Here is a 16,464-nt window from a genome sequence, read left to right on the forward strand (position 1 = left end):
TGTTTGTGTGTGTGTGTGTGTGTGTGTGTGTGTGTGCATGTGTATGTGTATGTGCAGCACAATGTCACACTTAACACTGCCTGAAAAAGTCACATGTTCTATTAGAGACAGATTTATGCTTTGCTCATTAGTGCCCGGTTAGTTGCTGAATTAATGCACAATGAATAAATATTTGTATTATTATTTAGTTGCTCTCACGGGGCTTGGATCACACAATTTGACTATTTTCTCTTCATTTTGACACTGACCAAAAGCTGTGCTTCTGATCCAACCTTGGACCCTCTTCTGTTCCTCTTTTAACAGAAAATGATTCCCTTGTTTTTGCATTACTCATACACCAACACGCTCTCCTGTGTGTAGTTAGAATGAATTTCTCTGGCTTTTATAATTGTTCAGACTATCTGATTGAGCTCCTCACCCTGACATACAGTGACAATTCTTAGCAGTTTGACACTAACACATAACAAGGGACATCAGAAACCTCTACTTAAACACTTTTAGGACAGACACACTGTGAAGACACTTGAAGAAAGGACATTGTTAGAAGACAGCAGAGAAGCTGATGTTTAGATGACTTCACAGTAAATCATGAGAGCGACAACCTTAGTCAATTGGTTAGAAACATGTATTTGTGTGTTATCATTCAAGATTGTCAATTAGCAAACAATGTGATTGAATCCAAATAGTGAAAATGTGGTGCCCAAGACATTCAGAATATGTTTTTTACATTCTAATGCGTTAAAAACTCGGAACAACCATCCTGCATTGATGTATTCTGATGCATAAACATAGATATGTTTGCAGCACATGCTTCCTGTAATTACTTGTTATTTACTTAAATGTTTCTCTCTTGAATAAAACTTTAAGCACTTTCTTTGAATTGATACATTAAAAAAATAGAAATGTAAGTAGATCAGTAGGGATCTAAAACAGGGATGCACTGATATAAATATCAGGCCAATACTAACGAGTATTGGTGACAATAGGACCTATCTATTCAATGTATTTCTATGTTAAAACACTATATACATTATATACTGGAATCAAAACGTTACTATATGTCCTATAGGGTCCTTGTTGTGCAATTGTTTTGGTTCATATTTATTAAGTGCCTCTACTATGACATGACCATGCTTTAATGTTCAGAAAGCTCTTTATTTTTCTCATACTGCCTGTGCTGCAGCAGTGGCGGTGCCAGGGGGGCAAAAAAGGATTGATTTGAAAATAATATGCTACAGTACAGTACAATAGCCTACTTCTGGGTCTCTGTGTTTCATTCAAGCTCCGCTCTATGTGTGTGGCATGAGCCATTTTGTGTTTGTGCGCGAGCGAGCGAGAGCGCGCACCGGTACCGGAGATCATTGTGGTTAGCATCTGGTGCTAGCTACGCTAACGGATATAAGGAGCTTTTTCAACAACAAGGTGGCGGGCACGAAGTCCTCAGCAGGCGTTGAGGTATCCCCGGGAAGCAGGAGAGCAACCCGGCTGCAGGCAAACGCACAGCGGCGGCGGGCACAAAATCCTCGGCAAGCCTTGAGGTATCCCCGGAAGGAAGGAGCCGTGGACAGATGAGAGGCCAGACAGGGTCCCGGAGCGTGCCACCCATGGGCCGATGGAGCACGGGCGACATCCAGAACTGTCGAGGCAAGACAGGGTCCAGGAATGCGCCACCCAGGCGCCGATGAAAACGTGAGTGGCGTCTGGAACCGCCGTCGAGGTGGTGAAAAAGGTGAGAGTGTCCACATCAACCGGCTGGTCGAACCTCCTTTCCGGCACCTGTAAAAAATTGTTAACAGACAGATGTTAACAGAAATATGTCGACAGCCGTTAACAGCTAGCCGTTAGCCGTTAGCTGGCAGCCATGGGTAGCTGCTAGCCGTCGTTAGCCCCACGTGGTTAGCCGCTAGTCGTCGTCAGCTAGCGCAGCCGGGACGTGCAGCCGCACGCCCCGAAGAAACAAGCCCACGAGGTAGCAATCGGGTTGCTGGTCGACCCAGCAGGTCGTGCATCGTCCCCCTGTTGGATGGAAGGCCGATGCGGGAATGGTGAGCAACGTCCCCAGCTCTTCTGCGGGGCGCGCACCGAGCCTCAGTCCGTGTGCCGGTGGCAGCCACGGACGACTCCAAAAAATCCCCGGCATTTCGAGAAAAAAACTTGCGTTCTTTTTTACCTGTTCGGGTCCGTCCCGGAAACTTCTCGAGACTTTGTCAGGGTCACCAGTGTAGTGCCGAGAGATAGGGAGCCAGAGGCAGTGCAAGGAAGGTGCAAAAGGGTACTTTATTAGAGAGCAACTAAGGTCATGTTGTCCGGTTGCCGTCCGGGAAGAGGAGAGTGAAGAGAGGAGGGCACACAACATATATAGTAAAACACATAACATGTCCGTATGGGAACAATACCCCCAACTGTATGTATGAATTATGAACCCAGTGTATAAATAGGTGGTCACCACATAGTACAGGTAACGAAACGGTTTCTCTGTATTTGACCCATCCTAGTGTTAGGAGCAGTGGGCTGCCATTATGTACGGCGCCCGGTGAGCAGTGTAGGGATCGGTGCCTTGCTCAGGGACACCTCTGTAGCACTTGGTCTTTCCGGGACTTGAACTGGTGACCTTCCAGTTGCCAAGCCAAGTCCCTATGGACTTCTCCACCACCACCCACCATTTATATGATCATTATAGATATAAAAAAATAAGAGCATAAATTAAAAACAGGTATGAAATATTATGACAGTAAAACAAGAATACAGTTTANTTTAAATCCAGGCTGAAGACTTTTCTTTTTGTCGCTGCTTTTAATTGAACTATTCACATCTTAAACTGCACTGTAACTTTTATCCATGTATTTTTTCTTTTAATGTTTAGTTTATTATCTTTTCTTTTTAATGACTGATTTTTTTTTCTTAATGTCTTTCATTTTTTTAAAAGCACTTTGAATTGCCTTGTGTTGAAAGGTGCTATATAAATAAACTTGCCTTGCCTTGCCTTGAGTTTTGGCCTGTGAACGCAAACCGAACCTTCTGAAAAATGAAACAATGTAACAAACTGTGGTCTGGTGCACCAGAGAGTGGACTATTAGGTGTGAATGCACCCTAAGTTATCTCAGTGGGTTTCAAACGGTTTGGTCACGATTAATGTAAATAAGTATTTCTGAGGCACACGTTTATATGATCATTATAGATATAAAAAAATAAGAGCATAAATTAAAAACAGGTATGAAATATTATGACAGTAAAACAAGAATACAGTTTAGAAGGGGAGTGATTTATAAAATATGCATAAAGCAATAGAAAATCTGTTTACAGTTCTGTTTCATATGGGTGTTGAGAGATGTATCCATAGATCTCTTAATTTTGCTCTCAAAGTGCACCAGATTGATGCATTAAATTCCAATATTTAAATAAAAATCTTCCCGGGGGAGCTTGCCCCCAGACCCCCCTAGAGGATGTTAAGTCCACCCCCCATTTGCAAAAAAAATAGCACTTTACCTCTGCTTACACCTACAGTATATGCCGTGAGCTGATTATCGAGCCTTCATTGTAACAGTCGCGGGTACACTGTGTATGTGCGTGTGCGTGTGGAGAGTGTTGCAGTAGAAAATTCCACTGTAGCGCCCGGTACATTAATGGGAAACCCTAAATGTTTGAGCACCCTCTATGAAACGTCAAGCTACCCCACAGCACCCCCAAAATAAAATATCTGGCGCTGTGCTGCAGCACCTCTTTTCACCCTCTGTCTGAAACCAGAGCCCATCTGCTGTGATTGGTTAGCTGGCCGGCTCTGTTGTGATTGGTCAACCTCTTATAGATGTCATATAAATCATGTACAATGTGTTGGAGCTTTAGCTAATAGAAGCACAAGTTTTACAATGAGATGTCAAAATGTAACGAAAGTAAATAAAGGAGTCCAATGGAAGTGCACAAAAACCTATATAACAAATTACAGGAAAGGGAATTCCCCAAAAGATTAATAAGGCCTCTTTGAATTTCTAATTAGACCATTTGTAGCAATACACGTCATAGCAATAGTCATGTGACACACACCCAGGCAGGTGAAGCTGAGCATTTGACATTATCATTATAACATCAAGATCCAACAAGCTTTAAAACACCAGGCTTTAGATCTTGCATGACAACACACATAACAAACCCAACCCCGTTTGGAATGTACAAAACCATGTCCCCCCCCACCCCCCAACCCCCCCATCNCTAATAGTTTCCGGGGGTAGTGGGTCGGTGTTTGACAAGTCAGACGCGGCAGACCGTCCGCAATGGCGGAGTCCGGCAATGGCGACGTAGCCTGTTTTTGGTGGTCTAAGTCTCTGTACAAAGTAGGGTGTCGTTATTTCTGACAATTTGTTACTTGACAACATTGGTGTAGGGTATTGTAAGTAGACGATGAATCATTAAAATCATTACATGATAAGTAGATTATGTATTAAGGTTATCGTATATCTGAGAATTAAAGTGACGAAGTGAAAAATTTGATAAAACAGAAAACATAAATGAAGAATTATAAATGAACGTGATAAAAAAGACATAATAACAATACGTGCAACCTCTTCGGACACTGGATGTCTAAAAGTAGCTGTATTGATGAAACATCGATACCTCATACTGTTTATTTCTTGGAACTGGGAACAGTCTTTAGTTTGTTTTCTCTGAATCTAAATAACTTTTTACTGTGAATCCCCAACGATTGATTAATTGCGACATAATACCAGATAAAATGATACAAAACGAATACAATTTCGATTTAAGACATTTATCAAAGTTTCGATTTTTCCTCGTGGGAATGGTTCGAAATCAAGACTTATATCCCTAACCTGAAATGATTGTTCCCTATTAGTGTCCAACACTTATGGATGAGCATATACAGATGATAAGTGGGAGATAATCGTAGTAACAAAGTGATTGATGAAAACGATTTTACCGACGCGACAACACACAAACACTTGGCATTTTGCGTTTTGTTTCATCCGATCCTTGCGAGTCTCTCCTACTATAAAGAACGACCAAACAGGATCAAAGAAGTGTATCGCGCGTCGTGAACTAGTAAAATTTTTATTCATAACTATTCACGTCGGATTTATTGGTGCCCTGTCCACTCGACAAAACCGCCGCGAGCGAGAGCATAGTAGGTGGTAGAATGGTAGGGACGAGGCGGTAGTGAAAATAGGCGAGACAGAAAACACACCACTGAGTGCCTACTTTATGAAAGACAAACAGTACGTTCCGCATTCGACCGACCTCCCTCTTTTTCTTCCCACTCTCTCTTTTTCCCCTACTCTCTCTTTTCTCTCTTTCCTACACTAGACTACAGAATTCTTCCTGAGCCGCTGGGAGTATAGGTCCTCCATGGATGGCAGCTCCGTCATGGTGATGTTCTGTGCAGTTTTCACCACCCTCTGTAAAGCCTTACGATTGAGGGCGGTGCAGCTGCCGTACCAGACCGTGATGCAGCCAGTCAGGATACTCTCTAAGGTGCACCTGTAGGTCAGGATCCTCTCTATGGTGCACCTGTAGAAGTTGCAGAGTATCCTGGAGTCCATGTTGAACCTCCTCAGCCTGCGGAGGAAAAAGAGCCGCTGTCAAGCTTTTTTGGTGATGGTGGTGGTGTGAAGAGTCCATGTCAGGTCCTCAGTGATGTGGACACTGAGGAACCTGAAGCTGCTGACTCTCTCCACCGTAGTCCCATTGATGGCGATGGGGGCGTGTCCCTCTCTCTGCTGCTTCCTGTAATCCACAATCAGCTCTTTTGTTGTGCTGACGTTGAGATGGAGGTTGTTTTCGACCTCCTCTCTGTACGCCGTCTCGTCGCCGTCTGTGATCTGGCCGATGACGGTTGTGTCGTCAGCAAACTTCACGATGGTGTTAGAGCTGTGTGTGGCCACGCAGTCGTGTATGAACAGGGAGTAGAGGAGAGGGCTGAGCATGCAGCCTTGAGGGGCTCCGGTGTTGAGGATCATGGTGGAGGATGTGATGTTTACCACCCGCACTGCCTGGGGTCTTCCCGTCAGGAAGTTCAGGATCCTATCACAGAGGGCACTTTTTCGCCAACATATTGTTACATGCTAAAACCAAGCAGACATGCAACAAAGGTTTCTAATACCTTTGCATTATTTCCGCATCATGTCAAAGTCATGTGAAATATGCTTGGCATTTTTTTGTACCACTAATTATAATCGAGAAGCAATCTTGGACCTCCATTTTGTGCCGTCACATGTTGCGTGGTGTGTCCCATTTCTGTTCGGGATGAAGCGGCTATCTAAAGTCCAGATGGCCCGCGAAATGGAGAATTTCCACATGCAGAGTCAAATCAAGTGAGAGAGGGATTTTCCCAGAATGCATTGCGACTGGGCCTGAAGAGCGGCAATGTGTAAAAATGTGGCCTTTATGTATTTTTATTATGTCAAATATGTCAAATCTGATTAAATCTGGATATTCTACAAAGTAAATTGATTACTGTTATTCATTTTCATGATGATTGAATTAGCTGTGTATTAACAACAGCAGATGAATGCACTGGACTACAGAATCTATATGACTCTCATGGCTGTATTTTTATTTTGTCGACTACTGCAACTCGCATCAACCTCCTGGCTTTCATTTCTGAATGACCATTACCCAATCAAAAGCACTTTGAGACAAGCGATAGTGTTACAGCAGAAGTAATGGGATAGGAGTCATGTCTGATAGCTGCACATGAGTCTTTTATATCTACTTACATTCTTATTACAAGGTAAAGCTGCAGAGGTGTCTGGATTCTCCAGTTGCAGAGTCTAATCACTTAGAGTGGATATAGGTTGCAGGCTCACTTTATCATGTGATAGCCAGGGTTTGTACTGATAACCAGGGGTTCAATGGGGCTGGTTCCAAGGGGTGGCCTGCGCTCATCAGCCTTTTCAACAATGTATATGTTTGCATTTTAAATGTGTCCTCTGCTCATAGAAAATGCCCCTGCACTGAAAAAACTGAAATGTTTAATTTAATTAAATGTATTATATCAACAAATGTCACATAACTGTATTATGTTAGTTGAAAGCAATAATATTAACTTGAACGTAATATATTTAAACGTAATATTATTTCTTTCAAATAACCTAATACAGTTATGTTGTGAAATCTGTTGATATAGTACATTTAATTAAAGTCAACTGATCCGTTTTTTCAGTGTGCATATTAAATCAAGCGGACCCTAAACATCCAGATACTACCCAGTGTTAGACCACCTTCTTTTTGAATTAAACCGCTCAGAGACTAAACTTTGCTCATTGCCGATTAATAATTAAAGTCTGTACTAAAGTTAAAGCTTTAAGAATAATTAATAAAGCAAATAAACAAACAATAACCAAGCAGAACCATATGGTCAATAAAAGATCCCCCATTGTCATACCACAAACCCCCACATACACCAGGTGCCCAAAACACCATTAACCACACCCATGTGACGATCACTGGAAACAATCAATTACCAATGTGTGTGGTGTTAACAAACCATGAGAATAATAAAACAATAAATGCAGGCTAGCTTAGCATTTTGGCTCCGACACATAATATGAGGTTAGCTCCCCCCTGCTAGTTTGCGCTTCATACGGCTGTTATCTGATTGGTTGCGTGTCAATTAGTCAGCGGCAATCAAGGTTAAAGTTGAAATAATTTGAATTCTGTCCAGAGGAAAACAACGGGAACGTCAGCCCAGAGTTGTTTTACCCCTGGTAATGTGGAGGCAGATTTGGAAAGGTTCTGAATTGACTATTGATGAGATGTCATCCCTTGTCTTTTTCACCAGCTGTAGTTGGTCGGCATGGTGAAGGTGGCGCTTCAATCCAACCACCCAAATCCTTCCCGAAATATGGAGAATATCTTGTTTAACATGCATATCATCAGTCATTTACACCAAATGTTCTCAACAGCACAATATTATATATCATCTTAATCTAGCCTTATCATTTTGATCTCAAAGTGCACCAAATTGTTGCATTAAGCTTTAAAATGAAAGATTCAGGTGGAATTTTTGTGTAAATATTCCTGTGATTTACATTGCAATACATATTGTTTTAAATGTAATATTACAAAGTCATTTTTTTCTAATATGGTGAACCCAAAAGCTGTGCTCTATTGTATATATTGTATATATTATATCTATATATTTTATCACCAATTAATAATGATGAGAAATAATCTTGACCTCCCTCTGTTGAAACAAATCCAAGTTTATACCTATAGAAAGTTATTAATTATTCCTTGTATATAAACCACGTAATAGTTATTATGGACATGCAGGGCAGGCAGCATCTAAGAGAATCTGGTAGGTAGTATAAAGAACGACAAAGTCCGCAAAAGTAGGGTGTCACATGTGAAACCAAGTCAACGCAAATGCAAACAAAAGAAATGTACAGAATCGTATTGCTGGACATTCTTCGGAAATTACTAAACGTTACCATAAGATATCGTACGAGGTGTAGTACAAGTAACGCTGCATTTGACCTGATTTGCATGTATGCAATCTTTACATGAACATTTGGCACGTTTATACGGTTTACAAAAAAAATCCTAATTTATTTATTGAGTTAATCAATTGGAAATTAATCAATTCATATACAAAATGGTATATATACATAATATTAAGGTATTTGAAACTGACTATATTTTCTCCAGATATGAGCTTGCTAACATCTATGCTTACATGCTTAATATAGTCATTATCATCAGCGCTTCAAGCTGCTATTGCTGAACATTAACATATAGTTATCTCAAGTTGAGGTTTCTAGGTTTGTTGTTTTTCAGATACTTTTGGAACTCTACAAGTCTAAAACTGTAAACTACCACCTATGCCCAGAACGATTGGCCCTGTTGATTGGAGAATAAGATGAACAGTATTTACTCATAGAAAATGGTAAATCTAATTTGTCAACAGGTTCAAAAATTAAACCCTGTTGTATGTAGCTGAATAGTTTGGTTTTGATATCCTTGATTGAACAAAATATGGATCCTGTTATATTAAGTTGTATTGCACCACATCTAACAATAGCTTTTTTAATCAAATGTAATGTGTAATGAATGTTACAGCCTCATCGGTTCATAGATTGTTGTTTGTATCTATGATGGCATTGGATTATCAGTAGAAGTACACAGTACACAAAGATGACCTTGTTTCCTGCTCTTCATGGGCACTTCTAGTACGCAACAATCCTGTCTAGTAGCAGTAGCGGAAAATATATAGACCAATTTCTAAATTTGTCTTTATTCCAAATTACACAAAGTAGCAGAGTACATTATAATAAATCATGGGAGGTCAGAGCCCATTAAGATCAATGACACTTCTCGGCTAGGAAATAATATCGGTGCCCATGCTGCTGCTAAAGACATCCTGTTGTTATAAATAGAGTCTGACTATATACTCACTCCCAACTGTGCCAGTTTAAGCTGTTTTGAAGTGGGAAATAATGACTGGCATGACAGAACATTTAGTTTTTATGATAACAAGAGGAAAATCTAACAAATAAAGTACCCAGTCTAAAGATTTTGGATCAGGCAGAAACCGTTCTAAAAGGTTAAATAAGGAGGATCCTGAAAACATCCTTTTTCACTACCTTAATTGGTTTGAATTGGTAAAAACATGAATTATCAAATGTCAGCTTCAATCTAGATCTGAGTCACTGGATGGGATGTTCTGTAGGTCTCATTGTGTCTGACTAGTTTAATGAAAACCATGCAATTATTCGACATAGCAGCCGCCTGCATCCCTGTGATCAGGTGACATCAATAAAAAGGCGTTTCTACTTTCTCCTAAATTGCTAAATCTTCCTTAAACAAATACAGCCTCAAAAGAAACCTTTGTTGAATAATAACATATTTCAAAAGTCAAATAAATGTAGTTCATGAAAAAATAATTGTGTCACTTTTCCACCATACAGGGTATTACATTAGGTTCTCTGCTGTCATGGGCTGACAAGATGAATCAAGCATTTCAACGGAAAATGAACTGACAACATTTCAAGTCATATATCAAGCAAAGTGTTGTCTGGTTCCAGCTTCATGTTTGAAGCTTTTCTAGGTTTGATATCTTTGTAGAGAAGTATGCAGTAATCTGAATAGTATACAACAGACTCATCTTTGGATGCAACTAATGACTGTATTATTCACATTTCAAAAAATAAAATAAAGTTTTATGTTCTAACAAAAATCAAAATTGAGGGGAAATTTCCATCGCATTTTTTATATCATTTTTATGTATTTGTTTTATATACAAATTGAAATATTGAATTCACACTGATATTAAATACAATAATTCCATTGAATGTTTGGCTTTTAGACCTAATTGGTAAAATCATTATGAATGAATAGTTGCTGATGTACTTTATACATCACATTTCAAAACTAATATATTAATGAAGTTAGAATTTTCTGAATTAAACAATAAAGACAATAGTTGTTAGTTACAGCTGCCAGGTCCAGGTTTGATCCCACTCTGAGACATTCTGATGTTGAAGCATCCCATAGCTGCAGACTGCATCCTCCTCATCACCTGCTCCTGCATGAGCTCTGATCATTTGTCCTAATTTACCAAAACATGTTATCTGATACAAACTGCAGTCCAATAGACTCCTCCTCTAACAGCCAAAATGAAATATCATAAACATTATAACCTCTTAAAATTAGGCCTATATCTTGAATGGTTTTGTATTACAAGTGTTATGTTTTATGTATTTGAAGTTATATGTCTCCATCTCTCATTCTGTCCAGCAACATGGAAGTATAGGATGGATGAATGGGACTACATTGATGACCATGACCTTAATGCCATGATATAAAGCAATATATGTCCAGATTTGTTTACAGCTGGGGAGGTGAACCTGTCTCTTACAGGAATATAATACATCTACAATAATTTCCCAAGGTTTAAGCCACATATGAATCAGTATTGTGTGTCGTCATGAAGCAAGATAACCGTACACGGACAGAGCCCAAATAATCCCACAAGGTCACTATCCCGTGATCACGGAGAAGACATTTAAAGAATATTACATAATAGCATAGAGATAAAATCAAACAATACAATAGATACGTCACGATGTACCCAGAGGGCCTGCTAAGCACCAGCGAACACCGCTCAATACAATAGGGATGCTGAAGGCTGGTAATTTTCCTATAGGACAGTGCGGAGCCATCCGTTATCTAACCGGTTTTCAGCCGGTATCCAGCCGCGTTCTCTGCGGGTCTTACCGCGGATGCTGGCCGGTGGTGGTGTCCTTGGTGTCGGCGGGTCGGAGGATGGCAGGCGGTTATCACGGCTGATGCACGGAGCTGCACAGTTCCGGTGATGAATGAAAGACAGACAGACCGGCTCTGTGGGTGATACACTAGAGACACAAGCCCCTCCCCTCCCAGTGCCCTACGTCAAACCACCGTACTGGACTCACTGGAGCTCAGCATCACCGCAGCCCTCCCCCCTGTGTGTGTGTGTGTGTGTGTGTGTGTGTGTGTGTGTGTGTGTGTGTGTGTGTGTGTGTGTGTGTGCACGCGCGTGTGTGTGTGTGTGTGTGTGTGTGTGTGTGTGTGTGTGTGTGTGTGTGTGTGTGTGTGTGTCAGTATCAAAGGGACGTGCAGGGACTTCCAAGTTGGAAGTCCCTGCACGTCCCTTTGATACTGACACACACACACACACACACACACACACACACACACACACACACACACACACACACACACACGCGCGTNGTGTGTGTGTGTGTGTCCATTGATCTAAAGTCATTTTCATCAGAGACACGTTCACTTACAAACTCAATAACATTTAGAAACCTGTCAATACTTCCTTTATTTACCTTTCCATATTGATCACCTTTATTTACCTTTCCATATTGATCACCTTTAGTTACCTTTCCATATTGATCACCTTTAGTTACCTTTCCATATTGATCACCTTTAGTTACCTTTCCATATTGATCACCTTTATTTACCTCATCTTTCCATATTGATCACCTTTAGTTACCTTTCCATATTGATCACCTTTAGTTACCTCATCTTTCCATATTGATGACCAGAATATCTCAGACTGAGTTCTGCCTGGAAACTCAAATATTAATATTTAATGACCAACTTATTAAATAAACAAAGCTACTTAGGGGTAATGACTTTTATTCTCAGAGATCTGACTTTTTCCAGAATTCTGACTTTTTCTCAGAGTTTTGGCATTTTCTGAATGCTCTAACAATTTAGACTTTTCTCAAAGTTAAGACTTATTTCCCAAATTTAGAATTTATTTGCGATTTTTTTTCACTTTTCCCAGAATTCATACCTTTTTTTAATGTTGGGGAAATTTTATTTTTTTAAAGTTTACTTTAAAAAAAAAAATATATATAAACCTATATAATCTTTTTTTTTTTTTTTTTACATTTTTCAGAATTTTGACAAAAATGTTTATTGAATTATAAAATAAATAAATTTGACTTTCAAATAAAAAAGTTGACTTTTTTCAAAATGTGGACTTTTTTCTTCTGATTTCTTTTATCTTTTTTCTGAATTTTGACTTTTTTCTGAATTTTGACTTTTCTCAGAATTTTGACTTATTTTCTAAATGTTGACTTTTTTCCCAGATAAGAAGATGACCTTTAGGCCTATACAAAACAAATATCAGAAACAACCAAAAAGTGACCAAATCAGAAAGAAAGATCTGATCTCCAACAGAATGAAAGTTCAGGTTGAATTACAGCTCAAGGTAAACTGTTGCAGCGTAACACTCCTCCGGGCTGCTGAGCTTTAACACAGAAATTAAATTAACTTGAACCCTATAACGCCAAGTTTATAATATTTGATACATGAGTTTCTGAGACCTCTACGTCATCCAAATGACTAGTACGTTCCTAAAAGACCTGTTGTATGCAATGTGATACATGTCTTCTGCCCTCTGGTGGATCATCCGGGCACTGCAGGCTGTAGAGCACTTTTAATGACCAAATCCAAAGTGACTACCGTCATGTAACGGTTCAGACGCTTTTGGAAGCGACATCTTTGCCAATATTGAACACATTACAGTACAAGTTACTTTTATATTGTTACTGATATTTCACTATGAATATTTACTGTATTGAAACAACTTATAATCAGCTTATATTTTGTAGCTTATTTCATAGAAAAATCGTGTTGAAAAGGTATCAAATAGTATACAGCAGGTATCTGAGTAGCTACATTTTTCTGGAAATAATCATTGTAGTGCATTTCATGATGCAATCTGCATTATGCTTAATGCCAAAAACACTGTTTAGATTATTTAATTAAACTTGATGAAAATGTAATATATTAAAAGTCAAAATTGAGATATTTAGGTGTTTTTTTGTAACCCGGCCATTCTGTAACCCGGTGAGTCTAATGTTGCAATGACTCACTTGGTAATAATTGCCACAACTTATTGATTTTTTATTAAAACAATTCCTTGGCTATCATAATCTATGTTATATTGACCAAGTCAGAGAGTACAACATCATTTGTGTTTGCATGTACTTTTAGATGGCAAAGAAATACTCTATTTTTATAGCCTGTTGGTTCGGGTTGTGACCTGTTCAAAACCTTCCAAATGTAATAATCAATATTTGTTTTTGTTTCAAAAGGAGACGTTGTTTGGTTCAATAAATTGCCATAAACGCCTGACGTATCAAATATGATAAAAAAAAATCATATTATGTAAATAATTACCAAATATTTTGTTGTTGTATTTTGTTAAAACGTGCAATAAACACCTCAATTTCAAAAGATTACAATTTTCTGACTATTATTTGATGTGTCAGGTTTCATTCATTCTGCTGAGCTGCTCACTAACAGAAAGAAAACTGGACTATTTAGACTCGATGTGTTGTAATAAGAAATGCTCTTTACAAACCTTTAAGTCAGATTCATCAGTTCGATAGAAACACTTTTGTTTTCTGACTCATCTCATTTCATTCAGAATAAAAAACACCAACTGTTCACCAAACTATATTTAGAATCATACCTGAACATCACACACACCAGAGGAGGTGATAATTACTGCACACACACACACACACACACACACACACACACACACACACACACACACACACACACACACACAGCTGCAGACACACCCTGTAACAACGCAGCTGTGACACACACATCCAGTCACATTGTGTGTGTGTTTGTTTGGGATAATTTCAGGTTTGCTGTGATTACAGTCTCCTCTTTAATTTAAAACAACAAAAAACAATTGTTGTTGTTCCCCGTCAGCACAGAGGAGATGTAGTTTGTATTTATTTGTATATATTTAAATGTTAACTCACCACAGATAAACTGTATCCTATAGGGTTTGCTGGCCGTGATTTAATAACAGTTTCCATTACACAGTTGTTCCACCAGGGGGCGGTAATTCATAGATTTCAACACCAAAATACACACTAATTATAATCCCATTATTATTATTATTATTATTATTATTTCCTCATTAATTTTATATGTTATACACACCTACTATCTCTCTGCCTTTCACACACACACTTTCTCTCTCTCTCTCTCTCTCTCTCTCTCTCACACACACACACGTTCTGTCTCTCTGCCTTTCACTTTCACACACACACTTTGTCTCTCTCTCTCTCACACACACACACACACACACACACACACACACACACACACACACACACACACACACACACACACACACACACACACACACACACACACACACCCCATCTCTCTCTCTCCTTTTTTACACACACAATTTCTCTCTCTCTCTCACACACACACAGATTTAATCCAGCTAAGCTTTTATTGTCATGACCACATTATCCTGAACTTTGATGTAAACACACCCCCCCTCCCCCCTCTCCATCATCACCCAATGAGGCGCCGGTCCGTCGCTATAGCAACCTGTTGCCACGGGCGACGAGACACAGCAGCCAGCAGCATCTCCTCGAAGAGAGTCGGAGGCAGAGTGGCGAGCGAGCGAGCGAGGTGTGTGTGTGTGTGTGTGTGTGTGTGTGTGTGTGTGTGTGTGTGTGTGTGTGTGTGTGTGTGTGTGTGTGTGTGAGAGATGGCGTATGGAGCCGGTCACACGCAGGAAACTGTCCTGTTGTACTCTCTGTATGGAGAACAGAGTACATGTTGGTCACGTGTTTTCTACATATATGATTGTTAACATGTTCTCTAACATGTTAACAATCATACATGTAGATTGTTAACATGTGAGAGAACACGTCTCTGATGATCTGAAGCCTTCAGAGAGAAGTGATGTTCGTCTGGTTCTGGTCTAAATATCTCTGCTGATGTTAAACGGAGCTGCTGGGAATCAAGAAACATCAGAAAGTGCTTTCTTACTTATCCGATCATCTGTACTGTCATTTATCGTGTCTTATTGTAACATATCGTATACAAATATAATGTATATTGTATCGTAATGTAATGCTATAATGCAACGTATCGTAATGTAACGTAATATAACGTATCAAATCTTATCGTAATGTATCGTTTCGTAATATAACGTATCATATAGTTTCGTAATGTATCGTATCATATCGTATCGCAATCTATCGTTTCGTAATGTGTCGTATCGTAATACAACGTATCCTACCGTTTTTATATGTATTGTTTCGTAATATAACGTACTGTATATCGTATCGTAATGTATCGTATCTTAAAGAGACTATGAACCATGACAAGGACACAAAGAAAAACCTTTAGAAAGTGATTCACAAAATGATAATAGAGGTTACATTTGAAAAAGCTTTATCGACATGTTAACGTCACAGACAGAGTATCGCCAAACTAGTTGTTCAAGCAATAAACAAACAAACTGAAATGATCACAATGGAAGAGTGTGACGATCAATCTGAAGACGTCCTGAGATCAGACCGAAGACGTCCTGAGGTCAGACCGAAGACGTCCTGAGATCAGACCGAAGACGTCCTGAGGTCAGACCCTGAGACTGCCAAGGCACACNGGAAGGTATTTTGAGTGGGGGTGCTGAGGTGCTGGACTCCAGTGAACACTATTACGGGCAGTGTTGGGTGTAACGCGTTACAAAAGTAACGGAGTTACAGTAATATATTACTTTTTGCTGTAACGAAGTAATGTAACGCATTACTAATGAAATTTGGGTAATATATTACCCGTTACATTACTCAGTAATGCAGTTACAACACATTTTAACCCGAAATGAAATGGTGTTTTGTTTTTTAAGAATGTACTAACATAGCGAGAAATTCCGACACCGGAGACAAATTGTGCGGGTAGATTAGTAAACCTGGTGTGTTTACTAATGGTGCGCGTGACCTGCTCCGCTGCGCGCGCATCATTTCCAAAGTGCTTCCACAGCAGTGACACACATCTGTGGATAATCATTTATACGAAAATGGTTAAAGCAACCATCAATAAACGCCAGCAACACTGCATACTGCAGACAGTAGCAACAGGTCAGATGGGGACATCACGTTACCCTCCGTTGTGGACACTAGC

The 16,464-nt window shown here is 39.5% G+C and overlaps 1 protein-coding gene across 1 annotated transcript in view; it reads left to right on the top strand.

Annotated features, from left to right (window-relative positions):
* The window catches only part of tmem200b (transmembrane protein 200B), a 461,151-nt gene that overhangs the window by 221,020 nt on the left and 223,667 nt on the right, over positions 1-16,464 (top strand). The window lies entirely within an intron of this gene.

The sequence above is a fragment of the Notothenia coriiceps genome, unplaced genomic scaffold (assembly GCF_000735185.1).
Source record: "Notothenia coriiceps isolate Sejong01 unplaced genomic scaffold, NC01 NC01_scaffold00036396, whole genome shotgun sequence".
NCBI classification, from domain to species: domain Eukaryota; kingdom Metazoa; phylum Chordata; class Actinopteri; order Perciformes; family Nototheniidae; genus Notothenia; species Notothenia coriiceps.